The following is an 8718-nucleotide window of genomic DNA, read 5'->3' on the forward strand; positions in this document are numbered from 1 at the left end:
GAGGATGGCTTAAGCCCAGGAGGTCAAGGCTGCAGTGAGCTATGTTTGCACCGCTGCACTCCAGCCTGGACGACATAACAAGACCGTGTCTCAAAAAATAAAAATAAAAAAAAGGAACCACCAAAGAAGGGAGGACAGCCAGTACTAGTGAGTCCTAATGCAGTGGCCATTGAGGGCAGCTGAAGCCTGATCCTGCTGGGGCGTCGTGGGATGGGAGAATGGAGAACACACACCACACAGCATAGTCATCCCACCTGACAGGGAGCTGAGGTATTTGTAACCTGTTGGTCTTGGAGAAAGGCTGTGAGGAGGGAGGTGGTTAATTCCTCCACACTTTTGTCCCCTTCTGGAGAGGAAGCCCCCAGGCAAAGAAGTGCAGATGCGAGGTTTAGGAGTAGCCCACATGCACTGGAACGGTGACAGCGGCATATGGTGTAGGGGTGGAGGGAGGACAATGCTGAATGCCTGTGAGGCATCCACAGACCCATGCCCAGGTGACCTCCTATGACTCTAAGAATTAGTTAGACCGGGACCCAGCAGGGCAGCCACTGGGAAGGCGGGGAGCTGGTTTACCCACAGCAGCACTGGTGGGATTGGGCAGGATGGGCCAGGCTGGAGCCCATTCCCCACCCCCCAGTCCCAGGATTTCCTTTCTGAAACAGGTGTGGGAGTTGCGTGGGGTCGTGTTGTGGTCCTGTCCTGCAGGTCACAATGAAGGGACCTATAGACATGGTGGAAGGGACTGGGGACTCCATGGCTGCAGCTTCTGGACTGAAGACACTTCCTTTTTCTGGCATATTGAGGTCCCCCTTTGTTGTAAATGTTGGACAACCTAACCCAAACTAGGCTTCAGCAAAATGAAAATGTATTAGCTCCTATAAAAGTCAGGAGAGAGTTCTGGTTCAGATGTGGCTTGCCCCAGGGGCACAGGCCATTTCCCTCTCTCTGTAGCAGAGTTAGTTCCATTCTAGCTACAGCAGCAACAGCTCCCAGCCTACAGAGATCAAGTCTAGCAGAGAGGGTGAGCCGGCCTGTCTCCCCACAGCAAACGGCATCACAGCTCTGACTAGGTCCTGTGTCCCTCCTGGTACCCATCACTGTGCCCAGGAAAATGCAGGGGGCTGACTGGCCAGGCTGGAGCTGCACAGCCTCCTTTGGAACATGAGGATAAAATCCACAGAAACAGTGAGCACTGAGCAGGGAAGAAAATGATTCTCCAACTGCAGTGTGGGTAACCTGTTACCAAAAGAGAGGGGAATGGACGCTGGGCAGCTAAAAACAGCACATGCTCCCTCCAGTTGGCTGTGGGTGTGCAACCAGGACCTGTGCTCTCCCTCTGCTTCTCCCCTTTTTCCTCCACCACCACCACCTCACCAGAATGAATGCTCAAGTGGCCAGGAGAGAGAACTCCCAGCTGCCTCAAGCGGCAGACTTGCAGCAGATCCTGGCAGTTGGATGCCCCAGGCAGTGGTGAAAACTAGCCTTCCATCCCCGGGGAAATGTGTGGGGCACTGCTGGTTGTCACAGTGACGGGGGTATGCTGTGGGCTGTTAGTAGTGAAGGCCAAGAATGCAATGCACAAGACAGACCACACAATAAAGAACCATCCCACCAAAACCCCAAGAGCATCCTCCCGGACAGTCACTGTCACCTGGGCTCATCTCTCCCACACTGGCCTTGCATTGTGGCTCACGTTACCTGTCGTGGGCCATAGGGATCCCTCTTGAAGAGTGGAAACTGCACATGCTAAACGACCACATGCCGGAGTCCCTGTCTTCATCCTGCCGAGTGCAGTTCTGTTGACACATCCGCTACTCTGTGGTTAGGTCCTGGAGGCAGAGAGCAGGTTTTTTCTTCTCAAATCCTTCCCAGCACATTGCAGACTCTCATGAATGAGTAGACCTGTCACCCTCGGGGGCACTTTGGGATACATTAAGATTTGGCTTAGGCCATTGTATTCAGAGTGTGGTATAATGAGTGAGTGTGATATTCAGAGTGAGTATAAATGTGATCACTAGAGAGGACTATTTTAAGTACAGTCAATTTCAAGCAACAGCTCCTGATAGGGGCTTTCAAGAGGGAAGTTTAGAGCTGGAAAGAAGACTGAGCAGGTATATTTCCTATCACCATGCAATAACAAAGACTGCTGTGGCTGTGAGTTTGGGGACAGTCTGGCTGTAGCCGGGCCTGCAAGTTATAGGGGCCAAGGCCCTTTGTCCCCTAAAGGTTCACTGAAAACTCATATGAGGCAAATTGATTAATAGGAGAAAGGCGTACACATTAATGTGTACACATGGGAGCCTTCAGAATGAAGACCCAGAGGTACAGAGGAAATTGTCTTCATGCTGAGTTTCAACAAAGATGGACAGCCTTGTAGAAATAGGACTGGACAAAAGGGTCGGATCTAGTGCTGATAGACTATGTGGGGAACCCAGCAAGGCCTGTCTGTCTAGATTCTTCTCGGCCTCTCTGAGCAGCATTCCTTCCTCTGGGGCATGGGGCAAGATCTTCTCTGGAATGGGGGTCTTATGACTGACTGCAAACAAGGTAGATCAGATCATTTTGTTATGACCAGTTCTTACACAAGGCTGGGGGAAAATTCAAGTAATACTTTTAGGTTTTCTGACTAGCTCTGGGGAGAATGGGTTCTGGTTTCTATGGCATCTTGGGAAAGGATTGAGTTTGTATGGCTAGGCTTGGGGGAGATGGGACTGAGAGATAGGAGGGCAGAAGATCACAGAAAACTTTCCCTTCTGAGGCCTTCATTTTGGGGTATTATTGTCTAAGCTCCAGCAGAGTCTAGCATCTTCACCAGGCTAAGCTCAGACCCTGGCTCTGAACATTGTCTCAAGACCATCAATTGGCCTGGTGCAGTAGCTCACGCCTGTAATCCCAGCGTTTTGGGAGGCCAAGGCAGGCAGATGACTTGAGCCCAGGAATTGGAGACCAGCCTGGGCAGCATGGCGAAAACTCGTATTTTGGATTTTTCTACAAAAAAAAAAAATACAAAATTAGCACCTGTAGTCCCAGCTATTTGGGTGGCTGAGGTGGGAGGGTCACTTGAGCCTGGGAGGTCAAGGCTGCAGTAAGCTGAGATCGTGCCACTGCAATCCAGCCTGGGTGACAAAAGGAGACCCTGTCTCAAAAAAAAAAAAAAAAAAAGAGAAAAGAAAAAGAAAGTCATCAATCAATTGGTTATTATGTTATTATTATTTATTTATTTGAGACAGTCTTGCTCTGTCACCCAGGCTCAATCTTGGCTCACTGCAACCTCCACCTCCCGGGTTCAAGCAATTCTCCTGCCTCAGCCTCCCGAGTAGCTGGGATTACAAGCATATGCCACCACATCTGGCTAATTTTTGTATTTTTAGTAGAGACGGGGTTTCACCATTTTGGCCAGGCTGGTCTCGAACTTCTGACTTCAAGTGATCCGCCCACCTCAGCCTCCCAAAGTGCTGGGAGCCTCCGCACCCGGTCCAGTTGGTTATTCTTGAGATAGGTTGGTCCCAGTATAGTGATCCATCCAAGTGCAGAAGAAAGTCCAGGAAGCCCTATCCTCCTGCAGCTGCCTGTCTGGTCTCTCCAGTCCACTGTGCCAGGGACACAGGATCAGATGAGAGGTCCTTGGCTTTTCAGATACAACCTGGTCTCCATCCTCCCCACCCCTACCCTTGAGGACAGCCACCCTCCCGCTGGCCATGAAGCCTGGCACCCAGGCCATCCCGCAGTCACAGAGTAAGTAAATAACCAGGATCCGGGGAACCAAACTGCCAGGTAAAGGCAGCCATGAGACTCAGGGGACACCTGCCATGCAGCCTGTCCTGCCAAGGCCCCAGGCTCAGGGCCATGTTGGAGTCAATCAGGCCTGCAGCCACCAATGACCCATCAGAGGAAGGACAGCACTTCAGGCTGCTATTACAGGCTCTGGCTTCGCTGGGAAACTCAGGAAGCCTCTCCGTCCCCAGGCAGCTTCTCCTCTGTATGTGCAAGCACAGCATATACTTATTACACCTCAGCCAGTCACAGGGGGTCGAAGCAGAGATTTGAACTGGAAAAGTGCCCTTGCCAATGTCCCAAGATGCCTTCCTGCCCTAAGCCAGGAGGAACTGAGCTGCGAGCTAGCGAATGAGGAGGACAGAGGAGCTGGAGGTGCCTGTTTGTTGGGAGTCTGGAGGAAAGGAGGTGCCAATCGCCAGCGGCAAGAAGGAAAGTGTCCAAGGCAGAGAGCCAGGTTGGTCCCAGCGGCAGGGCTGAGCGAGAGATCCAGGCTCAGACTCCTCCAGGAGGGGCCTCGAGGTTGAGAATTTAAAAAGAAGAGTTCTGTTCAGGTCTGCGGGTGTCTGATCTCATCTGAGGAGTGCATCAAGGAGATGAGTGGAGAAGCCCACTTGTCTCCCATTGGGGTCAGGATGAAGGGTCTGGGCTGACCAGCTCCAGAAGAAGCTCACCTTTCGAGAATGAGTTCTCCTTTAAACCTTTCTCCTCCTCTGTTCTGCCCTTCTCCTGCCTTCCACTGCCAGCAGTCAAGAATGGACTGTGTATACCATATTCTGGAGAATCTGATTACACCCTGGACACTGGTGTGTGGATTGCAGTCTGCTGCAGGATGACATTAGAGTTTAGTTGTTTTTTTCTAATGGGGCTCCATTCTGTGTGTCTGGTAGGAGGTGCTTTTAATGTGCTGATAAACCAACCTCAGGAAGGTATTATGTACAGAAGATTCCCAAGGCTGCAGTTGCTGAAAGAGACTTGGGCTACTGCCGGGGAACTAGGTGAGTCCCCGTAGCTGAACAGAGCTGCCTAAGAGAAGTGGAATAGAGGATCATGTGGTGTCTGTTTTGTGCCTTTAGTGATCGGTGTTTCATATGTATTTGGGGATGTTGCTTTCTCTGTGGGAACAAGCAAAAGAATCGTTTTGTTCTGATGAAATTAACAATGAATTTGGTGAAAGAAACTTCCAACTCCCTTGCCCATCTCCCTTCATCCCATTCATTTGGCAAAACCACAACCCTGGGGCAAATCCACTTCTCTGCCTCCTGCGCACTTGGACTTGTGCAGCTAAACTTTGGGAAGCTCAGCCGCGCAGGCCAGACTCGCATGAAATTCATGACCATGGGCTCCAAGTGGGCCTTGATGCTGTCAGGGATCAAATCACATTTTATTCCCCAAGACGCTTCTCTTCTGTCCTCAGACTTACCCCGTCTCCTCCCTGTTTCACCAGACCTCCAAGACTCACCACCGAGTCTCCCCACCTACCAGCGCCCTCTTGAGTATCCATCCCCCTTCCCCCAAGGCAATGACTGATTTGATTTCTGTCACGACAGACACATAGACACATGATTTTGCCTGTTCTAGAAACTAACATAAATGGACTCAATCAGTTTGGACTTTTTTTACCTGGCTTCTTTTGCTCATAATATTTTAAACCTAAATCATATTTCTATACATATCAATAGTTTATTCCTCTTTATTTCTGAGAAGTATTTCATTGTGTGAATATGCCATAGCGTGTTTATCTACTCACCTGTTAATGGACATTCAGATTGGTTCCAGTTTTTAGATTTTTTTTTTCTTTTGAGAAGGAGTTTCACTCCTGTTGCCCAGGCTGGAGTGCAATGGCACAACCTCGGCTCACTGCAACCTCCACCTCCCAGGTTCAAGCGATTCTCCTGCCTCAGCCTCCCAAGTAGCTGGGATTACGGGCATGTGCCACCATGCCTGGCTAATTTTGTATTTTCAGTAGAGACGGGGCTTCACCGTGTTGGTCAGTCTGGTCTTGGACTCCTGACCTCAGATGATCTTCCCACCTCAGTCTTGAAGGCATGTTTTTAATTGTACTGGCATTTTATTTTGGCTAATTTGCTGTCTATTTTATTAACTTTTTTGGTTAGTTAATATCAGACATAAAATAAAGGGTAATTTTTTTTTTTGAGGGTCTCACTTTGTCACCCAGGTTGGAGTGCAGGGGCATGATCAGCTCACTGAAGGATCATTTCTTGGTCTAGGCTATAGGCTGGCCTTAGAATCAACTCACCTGGTGTCCTATTGTCAGGGACATCTTAACCAGGGTGACTCCACCTCGAATAAAGGCCAGATAAAGCCAAACTTGCTGGGTTACATTCCTTGGGGGTTAGACACCCTTCATCACAAGATGTTTGTAGCTCAAAGAAGGGGTTAATGATGCTAACTAGAGACCCAGAACGTCTGAAAACGTCCCGATATTTAAAGAACAAAGCATCCTTCATTTGAGAATAAGTTTCACTTTAAAGGTAATAGTACTGTCATAAATTCTTGCTGAAATCAATAGTTACATAGGAAAATAACAATGCTAATAGCCTGTCACAAGCTGATCACAAGCCTTTGTTTATAAAGTCTACTATTCTTAGCCTTAACATCCCATGTAAGCAAGTGCTATGTTTCAGAGGAATTCCTCCTCTTGCTTTCTGAGGACACCCTATTCTGTAATAGAGTAGTTTCTAATAAACTGTTTTATCTTTGCTATGCACTGCGACTCGCCCTCTTTCCCACATGAAATCCAAGAACTCGCTCTTGGGGTCTGGAGTAAGTCTCCTTTTTCCAGTAACACTGTGTGTGTTCCTGGCTTTGAGGGGCATCCTGGGGGACGGAAGCTGCCCATCTGGACCCCTCAGCTCTGCAATCCCAGGTGCAAGATTGGGACAGCAACCTGGTGGCATCGTGGGGCTCCTCTGGTACTCTTCTGGTCTCCATCCTTCCAAAAGGACACCCAGCAAGAGGCTGACACAGGCCACAGTGGGAGCACTGAGAGGACTGTGTGTTTGGAGAGGGTGAGAATGGGGGAGAGGTGTTGGCCAAACACTTCCATCTTTCTCACAGTGACCTCTCAAGGTAGGCCCCTGGGGTAAGCCAAGGACCTTTGGTGGGCTCTTGTAATGGGGGTCAAAGCCTTTTGTGGGTCAGGTGTTAAGGTGCCCTTCCTTCTCAAGGCTCTCTCTGCCTCCTCAGAGCAAAGATGATCTAGGGATGGGCCAAAGGGAGCACCAGCAAACCCTACAGGGAGTCCCAACTTGGGAGAGAGGGGAGCACCAGGAAATCCTACAGGGAGTCCCAACTGAGGAGAGAGGGAGCACCAGCAAATACTACAGGGAGCCCCAACTGAGATGAGAAGGGAGCACCAGTAAATCCTACAGGGAGTCCCAACTGAGGAGAGAGAGAGCACCAGCAAACCCTACAGAGTACCAACTGAGGAGAGAGGGAGCACCAGAAAACCCTACAGAGTCCCAACTAAGGTGCGAAGGATGGAAAGAAAGGGAGTCCACCTGAGTGGCTGGGACTATCAGCGCCCGCCACCACACCCAGCTAACTATCGTTTTGGCTTTTTTTTTTTTTTTTTTGTAGAAACAGGGTTTCACCATGTTGACCAGGCTGATCTCGAGCCACCAGTCTTGGCCTCCCAAAGTGCTGGGATTTCAGGTGTGAGCCACCATGCCCCGCCAGGACCTAGTCTTTGAAATGCCAAGGCAGGGAATTAGGGGAGGTGTGGGTGGTGAGGCATAGACAGAAATGCCCCGTGTACCAAACAGCCGGGCTCCATCCTCCTGCACTGGCCAGCGGCCTCCCTTGCAGGATTGACCCACAAGGTCGTATCCTAGAGGCAAGAGGAGGCAGCAAAGCCTGGAACAGAGGCTTGTGGAATTGGAATCAGGCCGCATGCTTAACTCATGCAAAGCAGCTCCCTGGAAACCTCCAGAGGAGAAGTGACTCAACACACACATCCCAAACCCTCTGGGCCCCTAGGCACCCTCAGCCTGCAGCTGTGGGGGGAATGGAAAGTGCCTCCTTTCTCTTCTTCCCCTTGCATTATTCACAGGGAGCCACAAACACAGAAAGGCCTCATTCACAAGCTCCAAGGCCTGGCCCTCTACCGAAAGCTTTCTGAAAATGCAAATGTCTCAGAAGTGGATTCTTCTTTTCAAACACTTTAAAGTGGCATATTCCCACGGAGCTGTGAAGCAGACCAAGATTTCCCTGGGCAGGAGACTCCTTAAAAATAACATTTGCATTTCAAGGAAGCAGAACTTCCAGCTGTGAAGTCCAGCTTGAAAATAGAAGGTGGGAGCCTCACCTCTTCCGGCATGGCAGGCGTGAAGCCCCCACTTTCCCTGTCGGTGCCCCACCCCCACCTTGGCCTTGCCTCCTCCATCCTTTCATTCAGTGCTAGCTTAGGAGTGACCATAGTAGCCCTGGGTGACTGGGGACTCACAAGACAGAACTGTTGTTCACCAGAAGCTCAAATCTAATGAGCCAGACAAGCCTCTAAATGAGTCAATTCCACCCCCATTCCAGGGACCCTGGGCCTGCCTGTTCCCTTCCCCCATAGAACCAAGAGGTTCTGGGTTCAGCTCTCCTCAGAGGAGTAGATCTCCACTGCGGTGAAAAGCACAGGGCATTTCTGTCTATGCCCCACCACCCACACTTCCCCGAATTCTCTGCCTTGGCATTTCAAAGACTAGGTCCTGGCGGGGCATGGTGGCTTACACCCAACATCCCAGCACTTTGGGAAGCCAAGGCAGGTGGCTCAAGATCAGCCTGGTCAACATGGTGAAACCCTGTCTCTACAAAAAAAAAAAAAAAAGAAGGTTAGCTGGGTGTGGTGGCGGGCACCAATAGTCCCAGCTACTTGGGAGGCTGAGGCAGGAAAATCATGTGATCTTGGAAGGCGGAGGTTGCAATGAGCCA

At 50.2% G+C, this 8718-nt stretch overlaps 1 protein-coding gene across 2 annotated transcripts in view; it reads left to right on the forward strand.

The window, feature by feature from the left end:
- SPATA3 (spermatogenesis associated 3) overlaps window positions 1-4556 on the forward strand; it is a 21254-nt gene extending 16698 nt beyond the window's left edge. For both annotated transcript variants that reach the window (XM_008975339.4, XM_055109203.2), the window contains exon 4: window positions 1-4556. This exon is cut by the window's left edge and continues 698 nt beyond it. The gene's annotated coding sequence lies outside the window, so the exon portion shown is untranslated.
- The last annotated feature ends 4162 nt before the right edge of the window (window positions 4557-8718 follow it).

Source organism: Pan paniscus, chromosome 13 (assembly GCF_029289425.2).
Source record: "Pan paniscus chromosome 13, NHGRI_mPanPan1-v2.0_pri, whole genome shotgun sequence".
Lineage (NCBI taxonomy): Eukaryota > Metazoa > Chordata > Mammalia > Primates > Hominidae > Pan > Pan paniscus.